Genomic DNA, 22507 nt, shown 5'->3' with positions numbered 1-22507 from the left:
GCTCTACACGAAGACAGTAAAAAGGTAACAAATAAGGCAATATTCCCTCCTTCCCCTTCCCTCTCCTCCCCTCCACTTCCTTCCCCGACTCTCTCCTCCCCTATACTCCCGTACATTCCCCCCACACACACTCCCCTACACTCTCCTCACCTACACTCCCCTACACACACCTCCCCTACACACTGCTCCCCTACACTCCTCTACACTCTGCTCCCCTACCCTCTTCTTCACCCAGTTCCCCTACACTCCCCTACACTCTGCTCCCCTACCCTCCCCTACATTCTGCTCCCCTACCCTCTTCTTCACTCAGTTCCCCTACACTCCCCTACACACACCTCCCCTACCTTCCCCTTCACTCTGTTCCCCTACACTCCCCTTCCCTACACTCCCCTCCACTCTCCTCTCCTACACTCCCCTATACTCTCCTCCCCTACGCTCCCCTACACTCTCCTCACCAAACAATCCCCTCCCCTACACTACCCTACACTGCCATACACTACCCTACACTCCACTACACTCTGCTCCCCTGCCCTCCCCTGCCCTCCCGTGCCCTCCCCTGCCCTCCCCAGAACTCCCCTGCCCTCCCCTGCCCTTCCCTCCCCTCCCATTCTCGTTTTTACCCTTCCCTCCCCTCCCTCCCGTTCTCTTCATTCCCTCCCCTTCCCTCCCGTCTTCTCCTTTCTTCTTCTCCTCTCTTCTCCTTTCTTTCACAAATTGCAATGGAGAACAGGGAGAAGCATCACTTCCAGTCACTTCCGTCGTTCTCGTAGCTTGTGTCACTGCCTGATTCGTGGCAATCCATCAGCAGTATCCAGAAGCGTTCCAGCTGCTGTGCTACTAGGTGAGCAGCAGTCTCCAAGGGGCAATCACGGACTTCTTGCTGTGGCTCGGACACGGCACTTTCAAGTCCACCCTGGCTTGGCCATGTCCTCTTGCTACGTCCCCACCTACATTACAGTTCTGCTTAGAAGCCGAAGCACGGTGCTGAAGTAGTTCCACTCCTTCCATTTGCAATGATTGAGTTTGTCTAGCCAAGTGGTTTCTGTCCATAGAACACAAGAAAGAGGTTTTGCTTAGAAACAACGCAAGGAGGACTTCTTTTCCACATGGGCAAGGAATAGTCACGCTTTTCTAATGGAGACTCTAGTGGAAGAGAGAATGACAGATCATTCCGAGAGCTTTGAAATATCCCTTGGGGATGCTTAGTGCAGAGGACCAGAGGAAAGCTGTCCAAAGGACACCAGAGAATCACTCTGAATTACTTCCTCACAGACACATGTCCTTACTATGTCTGATATGGCTTCATGTCTGATATGGCTTCAGCTGGTTTCAGGGTTCTTGTTCACCTAAAACCTAAATTCGGAGTTGTAAATGAAGATGGAAAGATTGACAAATGTATAAATCACTGATGGGGAAAAAAAAAAAAAAAAGAAAAAAAAGTGCTTTGAGAACTTTGGCCATTAGCCCTGGAAAGCATCAAAGTACTGTCCTCTGAAGCAAATGCCTTCTTCTCTTGATACCTAAAGAGGTAAATCAATCCAATGTTGTAACATTAGAAAAGCAAACACTAAACACAAGCAAAGGAGAAGAACACAAGTAAGCAACTGCAATGCCTATGGGGCTATTGCAGGGTTAGGCAAAGAACTATTGTACCATGAAATCTTGGGATAGAAGAAATATTATGTGCATTTTTTACTGTTTCATTTGTTGAGCTAATTTAGAAGTGGATATAAAATTGTTTTCTTTTTTTTTTTTCCTCTTGAGTTCACTCCTTTTTATAGGATTTCATAATAGAATATACTAAAAATAAAAAAAAAAAAAAAAAAAGATTCCAAGCAGGTAATCATATTCACAATTATTTTTTCAATCCAGAAACAATAGCAAGGATGAGCTGAAAAGTATTTCTATGCCATTAGAGTGTCAAGGTGTGTCCCATACGTTAGTAACAGTCAGAGGATTCATTTTGGAGAACAAAAGATATCTTGAAAGAAGTAAAGACAGAAGTAAATATGTATGCATGTACATCTCTCTCTCTCTACAGAAACCTAAGAAACTCGTATGCAGGTTAGCTTCTTGCGCTCTCTTCTCAAAGTTCTAGTGAATACAGCATCAGTGTGTGTTCCAAACATTACCCTCAGTCCAGCACGGATACACACGAGAGGTCAGTCTGCAGGTTGTGCAGGCCAAGAAACTGCTCTGGCTTGATGGGAAGAGCCAAGGCAGAAGTTGCTGTCAGAGAAAAGATGCTGTCAAAGCGTGTCACGTCCATGCTAGAGCCTCTCTCCCACCATCTAGCTCTACTGCATCTAGATGCATCTATACTAGAGCGTCGCTACTTAGCCAGTCTGGGGGATCTTAGGAGCCTTCTGAAGACCCAGAGGAGGGGCTCTTTGTCCTTTCTGTTTTAACAGCCAGTGAAAACTCTTAGCGTTTGACACAGAGTGGCTGAAAAACACAAAGTGGACTTGCAATCTTCACAGCTTCGAAGCAAGTGGAGATTGTGGAGGTTGTGGAGTAACCAAGGAAACTGTTGATCTAGAAGCAGCCTACAGATTGTGTTTAGCCAGGGCCTTGTATTGCCCTTCTGGCTGATCTGCCAGCAATTCAAGAAAGTCTCCCTGGCAAGCCAGCCCTGGAGTCACCCAAAACTTGGTGAAACCCATGAGATTAGAAAGGAGACAGTTGCACTCCATAAACTGCAGGTTTCTGTGCTTTTGGCTTGCTTGCTTGCTTGTTTTCCAGGCTGAATTGGATTAGCTGGACAAGTTGGCAGCTGCCTACAGACAAATACCTTATCAGGAGTCTAAACTACGGGATTGCTCTAACTGAGAACAATGAATTGGACTTGACGTTCTTAGGAAGTCTTTCCAGCTACGCTTTCTACCACTACAGAAATGCACCTGATTCTTTCACAAAGCTTACGCGTGCTGACTGCAAATAGTCCTCATCATTCTCCATTGCCTTCCTCATCTCCATTCTCTTTTGGCCCGTGAAGCTTTTCCGAGCAGAGATGAAGAGCAGCTCTAATACGCAGTCTGGGATTCTGCAAAGGAAAAGAAGAATCCTCCTGAAAACTCTTTGCAACCTCACCCACCATCCCCAAAGCAAAGAAGAGCAAAAGAACACCGCTTGATCACAGCAAGCATCAACTCGAGCATAGGTCTCCTGCAAGTGTAGCGGGGTTCAACAGCTGCCGAACAAGCTTAAGGAGCACACCCAGAATCAAGTCCATCAAACCGTGTCTTCAAACAGGTGCTTGAAAGAGTTAGGTTTTCTTAGGCGTGAGGAATGAAAAAGAAAGCAAGAACTGACAACTTACCAGCACACAGTTTCCCTCGAGCTTGCTTGGCTTCATTCCGCACCTGAGGCTGGGCTCCCAAGCAGGATTGAGCAGCATTGTGCAGAAATGCCAAAGCCTCCCCAGCTGTGCTGGATCTTCAGCCCGAAGGGCTTTGGCTCTGTTGCCTCCTCAGCAACATGGGCAATTGCCCAGGCAAGCCGGAGTCCAGCAGCTTGACTCAGGAAGCACAGCCCCCCCTTGCCACCGCTTGCCGCTCACACCAGGAGCCCCCGCGGTGGTGGCAGCCGTTGCGCGGCGCTTGGTGCAGTGTGGTGCGTTGCGGGCAGAGGGCTGCGGGCTCCTTCTCCTCGGGGGCGGCTCTGCCATGGGGCGTCCGCCACGGGGCTGCTGAGGCGGCGGGGGGCTCCGTGGGGGAGCGGAGGGCGACGTGCGCTGGGGCTGGGATGGGCCTGGGGCTGGGGCACCGCGCCGCCGCCGCCATGCCAAGCAGCACTCCTGGCATCTGTGCTGCAGAGCCAGCCAGTGTGATGCCTTGGCGTTTGTGACTTCACAGAATCACAGAATGTCTACGTTGGAAGAGACCTCAAGACCATCGAGTGCCAAACAAAGGCAACTCTGCATTTCCTTCTTAAACACCCGGTTTCTTCAGAAAAACAAAACAAAACAAAACAAAACAAAAACAAAACAAAAAACACAGAACTTCATCCCTCACACGGGATTCCCGAAGTGAGCCTTCAGGGGCTGCCAAAGGCAGCAGCTCCTCAAGCACTGCTCCCACATGGCTCCCTACCACGGGCTCCATCCATCCCCCAGGAGCAAACTTGGTCAAACTAAGCCCCTTTGGAGATATTGGATGGCAGGCCTTACCAAATGCCGGACAAAGGAGAAGATCTAACCCATTTCGGAAACCAATATTTGCAACAACATCTTACAGTTTGGTGCAAGCAACTAGAACAAATCAATGTTTTAGGCACTAGACCTTTTATTTGCCTCCCAAGGGGAAGGATGCACTTTAATCAATATTAGTTGCTGTATGTGTGTAAATGAGGCAGGAGGAATTGAGACTGAGTACGAAAACATTTGGGGAAAGACTACGGTAATAAGGTGATTAGTCTAAGGTGATTACATAAGGTAATTCAAGATGACACCTCCTGGGGTTTTCGAGAATTATGCAACAAAATCACCTTTTTGGTTACCCAACTTTTCTTGGCTTAAGCAATCGTTTAGAGGAATCCTGATCTTCTTTTTAAGAGTAGTAGTCTTGACTTGTGTAGTGGTACAATGTGCATTTTGGTGCTGTATGAAGGACTAGATTATGATACCTGGAAGTGTAACTGAAACAAGCACCAAGTCAAAACTGGTAAGAATTTAATGAAAACTTTTAATCAAGAAGGATTGTAATAAGCCAAAGAATTTGCTTAGGCTCAAGAAAAGGGGGGACTTGAGACAGGGAACAAGATAAAGACTGGTGATTCCTAGGTCTGAGCTAGCACCATTGTATGTTAAGGACCCGAAAGACAAGGAAGTAAAAGACTGTGTCTTTTACTTTCCGCTGGCTCTTTGCTTGTAATACAAGCTTCACCATTCTAACTTGCAATTTAGGCAATCTTAAAACAACTGAACCATGACAGTAAAATATGAAATTCTTCGTATTTTCAAAAGTAGTCTGCAATTTCATTAGCAGAACACACAAAACATAGTCTTTGAATGTGACTTTAATGTACACAGGGATTTTTGTTATTTTTAAAGCTCATCACTTTTTTATTACATTGTATTATGCCCCAAAATATATTCAGAGGAAAGATAACTAAAGGTAATTATACAAAAATACTGAGCGCTTCTTACAAACGTTACAAACATATGGATTTGAAAAAGTTAGAAATTCACAGGGACATTCATCCTTCTACATTTCGCTACAGTTTGGCTGCGATGGATGTTTCCTCACAGCAAAACATGTCCTGGACTACATGCTTCTTTGTGTATTAGACACAGAATAATCTTCCCCATGCTCATTTACAGTCCAACCTGTGCAATATTCATGTTCACACCGTCACAGCATACTTTCGAGTAATGAACCTCTAGGCTTATTATCCTGCCTGGAGAGCTAAACCTCAATTCACTCTGGTAGCAACAGATGCATATGTGACCAGCATCTACGTGTTACAAAGACATGGCACTACCTCAAGTGTGACGAAATAGAACCATCAGTTAAGAGGAAGAATGAGTCACACTGAGCCTTAAGACGAAACACGGGGCCAAGAAGGCTGCACTGTGTGTGTGAAGTGGTGGTGGTGGCAGTGTGAGGTGTAAGACAACCAAGATAATGACAATGATTAAACCATTTTTGCTTCTACACTAGAACTACTTCATTTTAAGTTTGAGTTGTGGTTAGTAGGACCTGGAACAATCAAAAAAACTTTTCATAGTTGTTTGTTGGTCCTTTTTTTTTTTTTTTTTTTTTGGTCAAAGCATAGATCACATTAGGAAGTTTGTCTTCTTACTACAAATATCTAGGTCTTTTAACCTTAATAAAGAATGATTTTAGTTAACTGGAAGTATGGACCTCCTCATTGACAATCTTCCAAGAAATAACTTCTATGAAATCAAGTGCTGGCAGCAAAATCAAGTTGATTGTTTAAAATACTGGCATCTAAAAGCATAGCATATTACACATTTGTTAATTATAATGCCATTCAGAGTCTTTCAGATCATAAAATACCGTTTTCTCAACCACAACAGTGTGAGACTGTAGCTTCTGAAATTATGCTCGAATCCACAGAAAACCAAACACGAATTTAGAACAGTGTTATACCACTGCCTCTATTACAAACTGATGTTGTCTCTCCTTTGCAAGTGTGGGGAGATGTAGTACCTTCCTGGATAAGAGTTAGTTCAGTAAAAATATGAGTTTTATGTCTATCTGATATACTTCTGTCTGTTTGCTACCTCTCAAATGATCTACTGACAAACACAAAAGCATTTTAAGATCATGTACTTACATTTAGTAGGTGCCATTAGTTGATGGGGTGACTCTCCAAAAAAGCCCTTCAATTTCTTCTTCAGCTGTCTGCTGGTTTTCTCTAGAATAAAAGAAGTCTTTTTCCAGTTGCTGGACTTTTACTTCATACTCTTTCAAGGTTTCTGCAATACCTTCACCATCTTGTTCTAGGGCAAGTAAAACTAGTATGAGAATCAAATCTTCACTTCACTTCTCTGTGCCAAAATCAAGATGCCCAGCTAGAGAATGTCCTGTATTTTGCTGACACTCTGCTTTCAGGGTGTACATTTAAACTAGTATGACAGAGGAGCAAAAAGCCCATGCCAACCCCAATTCTCCATTTTAATAGGAGCATTTAGAGGATAAAGATCAAGGGGATTGCTATCTTTCACCTTTCCAATGTCAACAAATTGAATATAAAAATGTGACAATTCTGACCGTTTTTTAAAAATGGTCAGCTTTTTTCTTTTATACAAGCACCTTGTGTCTGTTCATCAGCATCCTACACGACATCAGAATTAGTAACAGCCAAAATGTTATCTTTCTACCTCATATCTTCTTTTTTCTTTCATATGAAACACAGTATTTCTCAACAGTGACTAAAGATAATATCTGCTGTACAATTCCCCTTGGAAAACAAACAAGCACCCTTGAAATGATGCAGTATCAACTGTAGTTTTTTCTCATGTTCTCTGTGTTGTAGCATCAGCTGCCTGTCACACTGCAACTTGATGTGCTCAAGTGCAGATTCCAATTCACGTTTTATATTTTCCTGGTCTATGACCTTCATCTCCTGTTCTTCAGTCTGCAGTTGTAATTTACGTTCAGACTCTCGCAGGCCAACAATCTAAGACAATCTAATACACTTCTATCAAACCATTTCAACAAATGCTTTTACAGTTCTGCTTAATAGATGAATGGATACAAAAGCAATTGTCTGTATAAGCTGTAAGCTTATACTGGAAACAGATTTGCCTGCTGACACGAGTTCACACTTCAGAATTGAGCTCTGTAGATTTTGATCACATGGACTAGTGGATTTTTTAATGCCCTGTGCAGAACTTAAACTGATACAAGAATTTTTTTCCTGTTTCTGGAAAACTGCCAATTTGTGTACCACAGACAACTTGTTCACAAAATCACCCAAGGTTCACCCATGGGCAAAGAGAGACACCAAGTCCTAATGCATTTCTTTTTTATGTTTCCAGGTGTCATTATGATTCTTCAGTATATGGTGGTAAGCGCTTGTTTGCAGAAAGATTTTATAATGGATTTGGAAAAAAGAAATACTATCCTGAGGTTAATAAAGACTGCAGGTGGGAAGAATTTCAATACGACACCACTGTTTAAATATGTTGCTACTTGAGAAGTTAGCAGCATAAAGCAGTGGAAAGGAGCAAGGAAATTTCCAGAGTTGCAACACCTTTTAAGCTAATGACACCAAAACAAGATACAAACAAGTAATAGAAAAGCATCCTTTTTTATGTTGATGTCAAGATGCAAAATATCCAAATTAACAACAGATGTGAGTAACCTAAGCAGGCTTTCAAGGAAAGTGGATTAAATTGACTTTACTTCTTGACACTATTTCATTTAACTATTTAGTGCAATAACAGGTAATAGGATAAAATATTGATCATTAGCCAAAGCAAACCTTGTTAAAGTATTTGAAGAGGATAGCTCTGAGCTCATCAGCAGACAAGGAAACTAGTTTTCCTATTGCATTATCCTCACTCTGTGAAAGGATCTGTGAAGAGGATCTAAGCAAGTACTGGCGACTCTGAATACTTTCATTCTTGTAATTAATAGCAGCCTCCAGGGCTTCAATTCCTTCTTCCAGCTGCAAAAGGACATGTTCTTCCTACACAGAAACACAGGAGTGAGATTGTAAAAAAAGTACAAAACAAACCTTTGTGTGCATAAGACATTAACTTCATTCTCAAAGGTGAATCTAAATTGAAGAGCAAGACTAACTAGTAGTAGTACAGAGAATGGAATGGGAAAAATAAGAGGAAGAGTACAAATCTAGAACCTGCTTGGAGCAAGCAGGAAATGTCTTGATATCCCTTCCACAGACCAGAGTTCAAACAAATGGTTCATCACCACAAAAGCCTACATTCTATTCTTCCTCCATTTTCCCCTCCCCACAATTTGATGACTTCTATTACTTTTTCAGTTGAACTAGTTTTCTAATTAGCGATTAATGAACCAATCAGATCTGTAAGCAGTTTGGTGACCATTATCTGTGCAGGAAGGTGGCAGAAATTCATGCCCTGAAGTATTGCAGAAGATTCTGTGGAGTGAAGCAAATAGGATTCTTTCTGGCATGCTATCAGCTCAGTAATAGGCCCCAACTGCTGCTTCTCAAGACCTAAAACAAATCTGTGTATTTTACATCAATTTATTCAATCTTCAACTTAATTATACTGATCAATTCAAGTGTGTAACATCCACAATATGGCTTATTTTCATTGTAACTATATGGAGGCCTTCAGGTGAGGTTTGGTCTTTCACAAAAGCCTATGAAAAAAAAAATCAAGGGACATCACTATTAGAGTACTTCACCTTGTTCTATGTCCTGATAGGAAAATAGCTGCCTAAGATAAATTGATGGACATCCTGTTTCATTATTTCTAATTATAGAATTGTTAGGCCAGCGACATTTGTCCGGACTCTAGCTAAAGTAAGTAAGTTCCTCTGAAAGTATATGTTGTTCACTGTTATGGAAGTAGTGCCATTATAGCAGTATTTTCATGTCGGCTGTTAACAAAAACACCCAACCTCAGTTCCTTGATTCACAGAATCACAGAATTTCTAGGTTGGAAGAGACCTCAAGATCATCGAGTCCAACCTCTAACCTAACACTAACAGTCCCCACTAAACCATATCCCTAAGCTCTACATCTAAACGTCTTTTGAAGACTTCCAGGGATGGTGACTCCACCACCTCCCTGGGCAGCCCGTTCCAGTGCCTCACAAGCCTTTCAGTAAAGAAATTCTTCCTAACATCTAACCTAAAACTCCCCTGGCGTAACTTTAGCCCATTCCCCCTCGTCCTGTCACCAGGCACATGGGAGAACAGGCCAACCCCCACCTCTCTACAGCCTCCTTTAATGTACTTATACAGAGCAATAAGGTCACCCCTGAGCCTCCTCTTCTCTAGGCTGAACAAGCCCAGCTCCTTCAGCCGCTCAATTCTCTACTGTCTAATACTGGGAGACATTTTAGGTCATGATTGGAATACTTTATTATACAACATTGCCTAAAACTTTGATGTATCTCAGAGATAGTTACTTACTTCAGCTGACAACACTTTTCAGTTACCCTCTTTCAGTTTCTCATCCACACTATTTCTTCTTCTGAGTAGCTGATCCCTTTCCTTCTGAAGAACCTGAATTTTTTCCAGAATGTCTGTCTTATCTTCAGTAGTGCTGTCCTGAAGCTGCATACCTTTATCACACAATTCCTGGTCCAGCATACTTAAGCGAGTAGACAATTTCATACTATCTTTGTTTAAAGCCTTTAAAAAAAGAAAAAAAAAGAGAGAGAGAGAGAGAAAGAAATAAGAGGAAGAATGAAAGAAACCGTAAATATAAAACTCCTTCCCCATAAACATGTACATGAGACTGTCGCATCCTAAAGTGGAAGACCTGTCTACTTCTTGTAAAGGGATGCCATTTAGGCTAAGTAGACAGCTACCATAAAATTTACTATTTAATCAAAAGATGAAAGAAAACAAAGAAAAGCAATGTGCAGTTTTCTACATATCTTACATGAGTTAGTCATTACGGTGACAATGACATTTCAATTTCTGTTTCTCAGTAGCCAAAGTAAATAATACAGAATGTTTCTCTGCCATGTTCTCTACTTTGCAGGCATTGAGCAATTTTTTAGATATCGTTATTTAATGTGCTGCAATAACAGAACTTTGGAAGTCAGATTTTGTTTTGTTGTTAGAATTTCGGGGATATCATGTAAATAAAGGTTATTACATTCTATTATTCATGTTTAAAATGTTCATTTGATCAAGCCACACAATAATGTAATGGCAGCGCTAGAGATACAAGTCGCATGGCTTAAACCTCTTCTGTTATCCGGCTGCCCTCCTCCCATAGTCTTTTCAGGCAGCTCTACAATTGTGTTAAATTTCTTTCTTTCTTTCTTTCTTTTTTTTCTTAAATCACCTGGCTAGATCTCAGTTTCTTGATTTCTAGGAGGCTCTTCTCTTGCAATAATGCTTCTTTTTTAGCTACAATGGCTTCTCTTTTCTTTAAATCTTCTTCTAGTTCCGCTAACTGTTGGTGCTGTTGAAGAATTCTTTCCATTTCTTCATCCAGCCATTTCTTTTGCTCTTCTAACTTCTACAATTTAAACAGAGATCCAGAGAGCATTAACGAGGACTATTTGGGTCAGAATTTTATGACTATGTTTTTCCTCTTTTAGAGTAACTGATAAAACGTGAGAAATCAACATTTCAATTCTTAACATTAAGTGATCAACAGAATCCTGATTCAGGATAATACAGAAATAGGACTGACTTAAGGAGAGGCTCAGCAATGTTATATTACTACATCTTATGCAAACAATTTTATCAGATGCTTTTAAGGAAATGTATTATTTTCCTAAAAACAGTTATAGAAATAGATGTCATATATAGAATGACAACAACTAAGTTTGAAAGGTACCACAAGAAATCAGCTAGCCCATCCTCATTGCATGATTCTTGCCCAAGACCAAGATTTGTGGAAAAACACATCGTGATGAGAAACTGCGATGCTGAAAGAAAGAAAAAATGGGAGTTCTGATCCTGCTAGCAGAGTGTATTATAAGTCTCTTCTGAAGCAATGGTTTATCAGTGGGCATATTGCTGGTATGGCTAAGAAGTTGCTTTTATTTCATTTTTTAAATTGATTTTCACCTCTAAAGACTTTGGTTAACTCATGAAACTCTCATGTTCCAATGTCTAGTTCTGAAATCATGCAGGTAGCACTGTTGCACAGGAAACCTACTATTCTAACACTGTCATGAACAACCAAAACCATAGCCGTCTGTCATATTTGTCAGATGGGAAAAGAAATAAACAAACAAACCGTGCAACATTTATAACAGAGCTCATCAGAATCACCTTCAAGCCTACCAGACAACCAAACTCGTTGAATTTCCAGCTATCTGAATTACTACCTTTGACAAGTCATAGAAAAAACAAAGACATTACAGCCCTCTCCTTTCGTTCATTCAAAACCAGTTAAAGAGCTTCTTGACTTGTCTCAGTTTTTGCTACAAAAAAAAAAAAAAAAAAAACAATTTAAAAAAAAAACAGGGGAGGGAGGACGGAATACTCTTCTTCCAAACGCTTTACAAAGATGACACGGGGTGAATAAAGACACCTTTCTTTTCAGTGTCCACACAGATTTGGAATAGATTAGCTACCTCTGATTTCTGTAAAGTCCACACCGAGTTATTTTTCTTCTTTTTAAATGCAGCAATCTCTCTGTCTTTAAGAATCTTCTGTTGCTGTTCCATCTTAAGCTGAAGTTCCTCTAAACAAAAACAAACAAACAAAACTTTCTTTCTGCCTCAGTCAGTGTGTTTTTCAAACACATTTAATGACAGAATCTACACAATCATGAAATCAGAAATATTGAACTAATTTACATGCAAAATTGCAACTCAGGGCTAGACATCACATAATAACATTCAAAAAAATAGCTGAAGAGAAAGGAAGAATGAAGATTTCTGTGAAAATACTTATACACAATTTCTTCAGTGTCAAGTAAGCAATTACTTAAAAGGACAAAATCTGGTAGTATAGTACATTGCCTTTGGGAAAACAAAGGTCAAACTGGTTGATCTTATTCTTTGTCATAAGGAAACAGAAAGAATCCTACTTTAATTTGTAGCTGGTCCCGCTGAAGCTCTGCTTCTAGTTGCTTCTTTTTTTTCACTCTCCTCACGCAGTCTTTTCTCTAGCAGGGTCTGCTGATGCTTCATCTGAGCCACGTTCTGTTCAAGTTCTATTGCTCGTTTTTCACTTTGGTTAGATAGAGAAGCCAGATTCTTAGTGTCTTGCTTCTTCTTCTGTAAGGCCTGAATGTTCATGGAAAATTTCAGCTTAACAACAGGAAAACTTAAAACTAAAACCCGACTCAGGTTAATTCTCTATTTCACTGAGTTAGGACAGTGAGCAAGACTTGCTACATTTTGCCACAACAATCACACATTATCTCTAAGGTCTCTGAGCCTTCGTAAAATCATCAAAGACAGAACTATCTAACTACTTAGTTGTTAAATAGTAGTGGGTATAACTGTGTGAAGGTTCTCATTGGCTACTTCAATCCAACTAGCTTCAATTGTGTGAAGCTGGTGAGAGTTTCACAAGCAGAGTGTACGGATTTCAAAGGTGATGCTGAGACAGGAATTTGCAAATCCTAATGGTCATATTGGAAATACCTGCACTTTCAGCTTAGCTGCATCCATCTTCTTTCGGAACTCTCTTTGCAGCTTGGCTTTCTCAGCTCCTTATTCTCCAGCTCCTGAAGCTGCTTTTGAGTTTCGGCCAGTTCCATTTTGGCCTGCTCGGATTCTTGCTCCGGTTTAGTTATCTTCAAAGAATATTGCCTGCTTACAGACTCTGCATCCTTACCTTAAAGACATCATATCCAAATAGTTTTAAAACAGCAAGCTAATAATTTGCAATGTATCACTTAAACCTGTAATTGAATCGTTACTTACTTCATCCTGATTAAACCAAAAATTTCTGAGACATTTTACAAACCTAAACAAACAGCTCCCTTATAACACTGAAATATAGATGAACAAAGGAATCTTAAATCTGAACTCTTCATAAATCATCTGATGTCACCAAAGAAAGTAACACCTGAGTGCCACATCAAGTGAAAATTTTCTGCCTACTGCAGTCCTTGACAAAATAGCTTGCCTGTATTATTATGTTTTTTGTTGTTTGTTTGTATGTTTGTTTGTTTGTTCCCCAGAAGAATATGCTACATATTTCTCAGCTTTCAACTTGGTAATCAGCAAAAAACTCTCGATTGTGTTTCTACTGATTTGCCCTGTTCGGGCAATCTGATTTGCTCTGTTTGGGATTCCGTAAGTACTGTTACTGGGGGCGCACAATGTTTCTCAATGCCAAAAGACTGCCTCAGGAGAATATGTACACACTAGAAGAGTGTGATTGAAACAGGTAAGCACAGATCTTTAGGGTCATCACAATGATAAGTTTCTGGCAAGCATATATATATCAGGACAGGTGTGTAATGATATAGGCTAACAGGGACACTGACCTTTTCCCTCATCCACTTCTGACTCCTGCTTCTCTACTGCTATGATGGCAATGCAAGCATTCCCAGCACAGTGTCGTATCTTCTCTCCTATCCCAGACACTGGGTGACAAACACATGTCCATGAAGAGATCAGTTGCACTAAGCATACATGAAAAATTACACTATAGGTGGACAAACACAATAAGCTACAAAACACAAAAAAATATTTAACAAACAAATCTGCAGATCACAGCTGAGTAGGACACAATAAAAATTTGCAGCCTTCAATGCACTCATAGCAAGTAATTCATAGAAGTTAGGAAATTGTAAGTTACCAGAAGTATTCCCGCAGAAGAAAATTACCCAAAAACTAAGATATGCAGGTCTTCAGAAGTTTTGTGTCTTTTTTCTTGCTTATTTCTGAATGTCTTCATTTCAATTTTTCAGTCACTTACCTGTTCTTACTAATTCCTTAATAAGTTCTTCTTTCATTTTGATGTTAAGTGCAAGTTCTCCCATTTTTTGCTTGGCCTCAGTGAGTCTCAACTCTGAATTCTTTAACTTCTGCATGTTAAAAACATGACTTTTCTGGAGGCAGTTGATTTCTTCACCTTGAAAGAAAACAAAACAATGTGGAGACCAAAAAAAAAAGGAATAAAAAAGGAATAAAAGGAATACACTCTTTAGCCAAAAGACAGTGATCTGAAATATAGTATGTATAGAATTCTTACAAATGAAGCGAAAGAGCCAAAAGGAGAGAGTATTGCAAAGAGTCTTTTCCCTGCCGTCTAAATATGGAAATGACAGCATGCATTAGCATTTCAAGAATGCTAATGAATGCTAATCTGAGAGAGAAAAAACATATTTAATTTAAGCATTTTCAGTGCATCTCTGATGAAATAATAGCATGTTTCCTTTTCTTGAACTAGTACTAGATTTGTAGGTCAAGTGCTTTCTCGCTAGTAAGTAGTACTCAAACATTAAGGTCACTGATGTCAATTTCAGAAAAGGGAAAAGGAAAATAATTAAAAAATAAATTTATGTTGAGCTATAATGAAAAAAGTATTTGTAGCAAATAAAGACATTTTGATGAGAAAAATAATTACATGTGATAAAGACATTATTGCATATTCTAGTATTATATCTAACACAATTTACTCTCATGACTTCCATTTTACCTGTGGCTGTATCAGTCTGTGGCACAGATTTGTCACATAAGCTGGACTTGTCAACTTGACATTTCATGTCACTTTGCTCAAAGGGAAAGCACAGAGAAGCCTGTTTTCGTGTCCATTTTTTGTTTATTGAATGCCTAAGAAAGAATGGAAAACATGATACATTCTAAACACAAAGGGATTTTTTTTTCTTTTAACTTTATATAAAGTACATGATATTAAAGAGAAGAGTGCCAAACTGAGAAAGCTTACATAAGCATTTGCACCTTCTTCTTCCCATGCTTGATCTTGTTGGATGATGTCCCCAAAACAAAGATCATGCAATCTTTATCGCATCAAAAAAATGTGGTTTTTAAACTAGTTTCATAATATGCCTAGTTGGTCCTGCAAATTTATTTTAAGTAGTATCACAAATGGCCTCACATTACAGTAGGATTAGGCAGTAATATTATATTTGCTATATATTTATCTGTAACAAAAGTTAAAGAAAAAATTACCTAAATGAGAAAAAAAAATAAATTACTTTTGACTGTCTGTATTTTCTTTCTCTTCATCACTCTGATAGAGAGGTGGCAGTGAAGGACTTCATCTTGATCTTCTATGTAGCTCAGTATCATCTGGCTACGAGCACGGAATCCTGCCATCATCCGAGCCAGGGAAAAAGCAGGGGGACTGGTATACACCTGCCAAAAAGCACCAAAAAAACACTTGGAATAGTTCAGTAATTCTTCATTGATATTCCAATAGTATTTCAGTTTAAAAGTCTATCACTACCTGACCTTGTATGCAGAATTGCAGGTGTTTAAATAATATTTCTGAGTACCTGTGTACCAGAAGGTTTTGCAAGAGAAGGTTCTGCTTAGAACACTTGTCCCAAGTGCAAAAGAAGGTACTGTTACCAACTTATTACCCAAAATGTTCAGTTTATCAGTACAGAATAATCATTCATTTTGGGAATGCTTCCTATCTGAACTGTTAAACATTGCACAAAAAGATCACTAAAGACTACAGCTTTATGACTGTGATAAATTCTGTGTTTTAAGTCAATTTGTATGGGGCTTTGAGCAACCTGATCTAGTGAAAGGTGTCTCTGTCCATGGCAGAGTTGGACTAGATGATTTTTAAAGGTCCCTTCAAACTCCAGCCATTCTGGGATTCAAAATGTAAGCCCATAGATTTTGGACAACTGGGACATAGCATGTGTTGCAAGACATTCAAAAGTACTTTTTCAGTCTTCAATGCTAAAATGCTTCAAAGCTAAACAGCAGCTGACAAGAGGTCACCATAATTTGTCATGCCCAATAGAATTATTGAACAATAACTGTTAAAAAAAATGTAATGCTTAGGTAGACCTTACCTTTCGTGTCTCTGTCCCTGAAGATGGGTAAAGCGAGTGTAGCAGACTCTTTGTGAGTGGGACACTGTATGGCCTTCTTGCAGATGCCGTAACAGCAGGCCCATCTCCACAAGCACTTGAGAAGTCCCAAGTTTTCACAACCATAAACTTCTCTAATTTTTCTTTTAGCTGATCAATAAGGATTTGCTGTTCCACCATTTTTTCATTCTCATATGAAAAAAACAAAAACAAAAACGGTTGCTGATCATCAGATTTGCATCATACCTTTCTAAATTCATTATAAAGGTCAGTCTTCTTGTATATCATTCACTAACTCTAAATTCTTCTGCAGTGCACAGGCAAATTCTGCAACAAACTGAAAATTCTCTGGCATGACAGGTAGAATCTTACCTCTCCCCAAACTCCAATCATTTTTTTGAGACATTTTTGTCTCTAAAGGACCTGTCCTATATAAATTATGTCAGCTAGATTTAGACATCTAGTGAGAAGTAGATGACATATTTATCAGCCCTTGCTTGCCTTATTTGTGTGTTCATGGATAAATAAAATGGTAATTCAAGAAAAATGTTCAAATGAAGCACATGGTCTGAGTTTAAAGAATGAAATGTACATACATGTAGGCTTCCTCTTCCTCTTGGAGTGGTCCAACTTGAAAGATTATTTTTATTAATTAACATTCATAAAATTGGACGTGACCCCAGGATCCCCTGTATCAACCGTTACTTTCTTTTCTACCCAGCCTCAAATTTGTCGGTAATGCTAGTTTGAAGAACTTACTTGCCTTTCCTACAGCAATCTCTGTGCATTGTTCAAAATTACATATCTTCACTGAACTGATTTATCCATAAGGCCAAGACCATACAATTTTCAGTCTTCTCTGTTCCTTTCAGAATACATCGAAAATCTTGCCTACCAACAGGAAATTTGAATAACAGCTAGAGATAGTTAACTAAAGTATGCATTCTCCTACTTTGAATCATATATTTTTTATTTATTCTTTTTTTCTCATCTTCTTAGACTGCAAGTCCTTTCCCCATACATAGACAATGCCCCACAAATTGACATTTTGTTGGAATACAATTCATAATATTTCTGTGTCATAGCAAAAAGAATATATATGTCAATACCATACATTTTATGATTGTGGAAGTAGTAATGGGCAACTCCACCTTGCAACTTTTTTTTTTTTTTAATCCCTGTAAGACTCTGTCCCTTATGCCCTTGTACATACAACCCCATAGTGCATAACCTGTTACATAAATACATGGGTACAAACATTTACATGCTACTTTTACAGTTCTTATTCTGTCATGTATCATTGAAACGACACTTTCCTGTGCATACAACTTTAAGCCATTTGACACAAGCATTTGATTTAATTATTATACTGATTTTTCTGTTTTTAAGTAAAAGTGAGAGCTGCGATCTTTTGCCTACAGTACAACTGTTTCTGTTCATAACATCTGCCTCGTATCCTCCATAGGATACAATTATAAGCATAATCGTATATAAGCATCTATGTGTATTAGAAGCATGGATTGTTTCAGTCTAATAAGCTGACAATATGCAGTATGGGTTAAAAAAGGAAAACACACAAAAAAAGCCTATCCAGAGATGACAGAACAGAAAAAAAGTTACAGAGGGAAGGAAAAGATGGTGACCAGTGTACTTACCTTTCATTCATTGACTCTCCCCAAGCCATCAGCAAAGAAGAGGAAAAAGGAGGAAAAGGAGAAAAAGGAGAATAAGGAGGAAAAGGAGAATAAGGAGAATAAGGAGAATAAGGAAAAAAAGGAGAAAAAGGAGAAGAGTACTAACTAGCCATGTTTATGCTGTTCCCTTTAAAAAAGGTCAGATCTATCATCCTATAAAGTCAGATCTATCAACTATCCTATATATGGTCTCCTGGATCTTGAAATGCTATTCACTTACTACCCATTACAATTTCATTAGCATATACAAGATCTAGAGAGGGAAGGAGGCAAGCAGTATTTCCACTGTGTCACTCAGCTTCTTGTAATAGTAAACTCTCAGAATACTAGGATGAAATTCTGTCTTAAAAAGTCAAAAGGCAACAATACTTTACTCTCACACTGAATAAAGATATAACAAAGCATGTTTCTACACAGCCTTTCAATTAAAGCATTCTGTAGGAACTTGATGGTCTTTTTGAGATTCTAAACAATCTTTTAAAGCCTTTCAAGTCCTAAATCATGAATCGTCCTGAAACAACTTAGCAACAACACAGATCTGGAGGAAGGCAGGAAGCAAAGAGAGGGTGAATGAATCACTTAATATCATACAGGAAGGCTGTGGCAGTTAGGCTGATACACAAACTTCAGGAATCACAGTACTGTGATTCACCCACTAGATGATCTCAGCTCATTAGGGAATACAGCTCTAATTCAAACAAGGTGCTTGTAAGACTGGTAGGTGTTTACATCCAAAAAAATTCTGAAGGATCTGTCTTGAAATCATGAGTACATTCCTATAGTGGATGGATGGTTCGATATAGATACATGTAATATATGCCAGAGGAAAAATACCTGTAATCTATGTGTTTCTTCAGCCTTCTTTAAAGATTCCAGTTGCTCTTCATTTTCCTGTATTAATGTCTTTATCTGATTCTGCAATATCTTCAATTCATGATCCTTCTGGATGAATACTTCCTCATCCATAGCTAGAGCCTGCTAGATAATAAAAGGAAAATTCAGCCAGTGGAAAAGCAGGCATTGTTATTCTTGAAGTTGGAAAATTAAATACATACATATATTTATTTGTTGTTCAAAGATGTGATTGGAACTGCAAAGTTGGGACGTATATATGGCAAATTCTCCCACCATAGAATCACAGAACAGCTGAGGCTGGAAAGGACCTCTGGAGGTCACCTGGTTTAACCCCTGGCTCAAGCAAGGCCACCTTGAGCAGGATGCCCAGGACCATGTCCAGGTGGCTTTTGATGGTCTCAGAGGATGACTCCACCTCTTTGGGCAACTTGTTCCAATGCACAGCCACGGCCACCACACAGTACACAAGTGCTTCCAGATGTTAGCCTAGAAGCTCTTGTGCCCACTGCCTTTTGTCCTGGCTGCACGTTCACTGCACCTTCCCTTCAGGTATTTGTAAGACATTGCTAAAATCCCCCACTGAGCCTCCTCTTCTCCAAACTGAACAGTCCCATCTCTCTCAGCCTTTCCTCATTGGAGAGGTGCTCCAGTCCCTTAAGCATCTTTGTGGCCCTCTGCTGCACTTTTTCCGTTATGTCCCTGAATCTCTTGCATGGGGGAGCCCGGAACTGAACAGAATCAAGCAGAATGCAGTAGAGAAGTTGGAAAGGACCTACAAAGATCATCAAGTCCAACTGGCTGACCACTTCAGGACTAACCTAAAGTTACAGCATGTTATTGCGGGCAGTGCCCAAACGCCTCCTGAATACTGACAGGCATGGGGCACCAAACAGCTCGCTAGGAAGCCGGTGCCAGTGTCTGACCATCCTCATGGTACAGAAATTTTCCCTGATGTCCAGCGTGAACTGGACATCCCCCACAGCTTTGTGCCATTCCCATGCATTCTTCCCTCAGTTACCAGCAGCACAGACCAGCACCTTCCCTCCTCAGCAAGTTGCTGAGAGCCATGAGGTCGCCTCTTGGCCTCCTATTCTTCAGACTGGACAACACAAGTGTTCTCAGTCTCTCCTCATAGGACCTGCCTTCCAGCCCTTCTACCAGCTTTGTTGCCTTCCTCTTCACACTTTCAATTATCTTCACATCCTTTTTCAACTGGGGTGCCCCTGAGCACACGATACTCAAGGTGAGGCCACATCAATGCTAAATATGGTGGGAGACTCCTCTTTTGACTGGCTGCCTATGCTGTGTATAACGCACCACAAAATACAGTTTGCAACTGCAACTGGACACACTACTCCAGCTGTGGCCTCACTGAGCGGAAGGATCACATCTGTTGACCTGTTAGTGACACTTTGCCTAGTGCAGCCAACAAAACCACTAGCCTTCTTAGGAGGAAGGGCACATGGCTGACTCATGTTCAACTTGGTGGCCACCAGGACGCCCAGCTCCTTTTCTGCAGGGCTGCTTTCCAGCAGGGTGGCCCCCGGCATGCACTAGTGCCTGCAGTTGTTCCTCTTCAGGTGCAGGACTCGGAACTTGCCCTTGCTGAACTTCATGAGGTTCTTGTCAGCCCACCTTTCTAGGCTGTCAAGGTCCCTGTGGCTATGGCAGCATGGCCCTCTGGGGAATCAGCTGCTCCCTTCAAAAGTGGTTTCCACCAGTCGTTTCTTTACTTCTGTTTCTCATCTATTGATTTTGTTTTGACAAGTTTCTTTCTCCCAAAGGAAATAATGGACCCATAACCAACACTACCTTACAAAGTGGGTATTTAAATCCAATTACTTTCTTCGGTGTGCTGTGAGATTTGGCTGTAAAATCTCAGCATCAATCATAATATTAATACACTTCTCAAACAAAAAAATAAGGATGGCCCTCCTCATTTTTCATCTCAAAGAAGAGCCTAAAGATTAAAGAAATTATAATGTTATTTTTTTTCAGATGTTTTTCTGGGTAAGTGATCCAATAGTGATTGAAGGTTACTTCCAAATGTAGTTGGCCTTCCAGAAAACCTTTAGGAGCCAAATGCAAAGTATAGACACACTATGTCTTACCATTCTAAAGACAGATACTTCTGTACAACTGTATCTTTTCTGTACAACCTATATCTTTCAAGTAAATACAACTCTTAAGAGCTGCTCAAGAGCCTTTATTGCCCTGTTTATTTTAGCATCTCCCTAACCATCTCCTCCGAGCTGTGGATGGCATGCTTACCTGGGTATCTTTCAGTTTAAACCCAGCTCTTACACTGTTTTGAACCTGGGAAGCAGAGCTTTACAATAAGCCAGAGAAAAAAAATGAAGAATAAATAATAGAGCTGTAATTTAGGATGATGAGAACCAAGAAAAGCCAGAATTTGTGTATGCGATTGCAAGGTAACAATCTACAGGCTTACCAGAATTCAGTGTGAAAAATGAAAATAGGTTGATTTTATAAAATTCTAACTTGTTGGAACTCTATCTCCTCCTCCTACAAGACAGACACATTAGCTTTCCTGATTTGTTCATAGGTACCTAAACAATCAACTTAGAATGAAATACCTGGCAGTTCTTTAGTTCTCTCCTCAGCTGAAGAATTGTGATATGATGGGGCTCTTGCATGGTGCCAGTTCCAGTGACAATTTGCTGCACGGTGAGAGCTTCCTGCTTTTTAAGCTAACATCATCATTCAAATCAACCAGGAATGGGAAGGCTTCGTCCAAACAGTTTCTGTAGCTGAAGCACTGAACTTGAAGCTGGGTGAGCTGTTCTTCTAGCAAACTGATTCGGGTTCTTTCTTGATTTAAGTCATGTCAACACTGATGACCAACTTGTTGGTTCTGCAAAGCTTCTCGGAGCAATCTGATTTCAAGTTCCATTTCATCAATCCGGTCTTGATCAGGGTTGTAGTTGACAACTGGTTTATTTCTAATGTTTTTGGCTCTGTTTGCATATTTGAGCGAATTTAAAGATTCATCAAAGTCTGATGAGGATGGACTTATACATGTTATCATGACAGTCTTGGCGTTCCCTCCTAGGGAGTCTTTCAGAATGCGAGTGATTTTAGCATCCCTGTATGGAATATGTACGCTTTTCCTTTTTGGGTCTCCAAGAGCACTGATAACATTTCCCAAGGCCAACAAACCACTATTGATTTGAATTGATTCTTTGAATCCTTCACTGGTATTTCCAGTCTTTGTCACCCTCTCTGATCCTGCCAAATCCACAAAATGGAACTTTGAAGCAATCATCTGGACTGATTTCCAAGATGAATCCTGTGGATCACTATTTTTTTTGAGACTCTGCAGATTGTTTCTGACAAATACTGATAGTAAAAATGGCATGTGATCGACTAGAGTGTTCGTTCATTTGTGTTGTGCCTGCGTGACGAGCTGCATTGCCACTTTCCAACAGGCTCATCACTTCATCTGCACATTCTACTTGGAATTCCTTAGCACCAACAATCACTTCAAACACCAAAAGAAAATCAGAATAATTACATTAATTTTAAACTTTTCAGTAAAAGCTTACTGCAATTATGAAAAGTCAATCTATAAACACAAATCACAGAAGCATACAAGCCTGCATTATTATAAGGTCGTAGCACATAGCTAAATAAAATAAAACAGTATGTGGAAAGCATGAAGTACAGCACATCTGAAACTTGCAGAAATAGAATATATGGGTGTATTTTGTCACACCATTTGAAACAGTATTGTAAACAGAATACACAGAATACACTTAGGTGTTTACACATCGTCTTATGCAATTTGCAACCTAGTGCTATCTAGAAAA

General features: G+C 39.9%; 1 pseudogene; it reads right to left on the bottom strand.

The window, feature by feature from the left end:
• Positions 1–636: 636 nt before the first annotated feature.
• LOC113840654 (kinesin-like protein KIF27) overlaps positions 637–22507 on the bottom strand; it is a 41262-nt pseudogene continuing 19391 nt past the window's right edge.

Source organism: Anas platyrhynchos, chromosome 4 (assembly GCF_047663525.1).
Source record: "Anas platyrhynchos isolate ZD024472 breed Pekin duck chromosome 4, IASCAAS_PekinDuck_T2T, whole genome shotgun sequence".
In the NCBI taxonomy this organism is placed as follows: Eukaryota; Metazoa; Chordata; class Aves; order Anseriformes; family Anatidae; genus Anas; species Anas platyrhynchos.
Note: the sequence above shows the minus strand (reverse complement) of the source record. Positions and strands in the feature narration are given on the sequence as shown.